This window comes from Penaeus monodon, chromosome 24, assembly GCF_015228065.2.
Source record: "Penaeus monodon isolate SGIC_2016 chromosome 24, NSTDA_Pmon_1, whole genome shotgun sequence".
In the NCBI taxonomy this organism is placed as follows: Eukaryota; Metazoa; Arthropoda; class Malacostraca; order Decapoda; family Penaeidae; genus Penaeus; species Penaeus monodon.
Genome location: NC_051409.1, coordinates 35,875,958 through 35,876,224, shown reverse-complemented (window position 1 = coordinate 35,876,224; position 267 = coordinate 35,875,958).

The window sequence follows — 267 nt, the reverse complement described above, 5'->3', positions numbered from 1 at the left end:
ATAGTAGTATTTCCATGTGTATGTGTACAGTTTTACTTTTACGTTTATGTACAATTGTATTTCCATTTGTATGTGTACAACAGTATTTTTATAATTATGTGTATAATTCTATCATAGTGATGCATTGCCAGTGTATTAAATGATTTTTTTTTAATTCTTCACATGAGCGGTTTTGAATGATTATCCTAATTAGAAAGTTTATGATAAACATTCATATTCTGAGACTTGGAACACGATAGACGGCTCGAGATGATTGGCTGACAAACT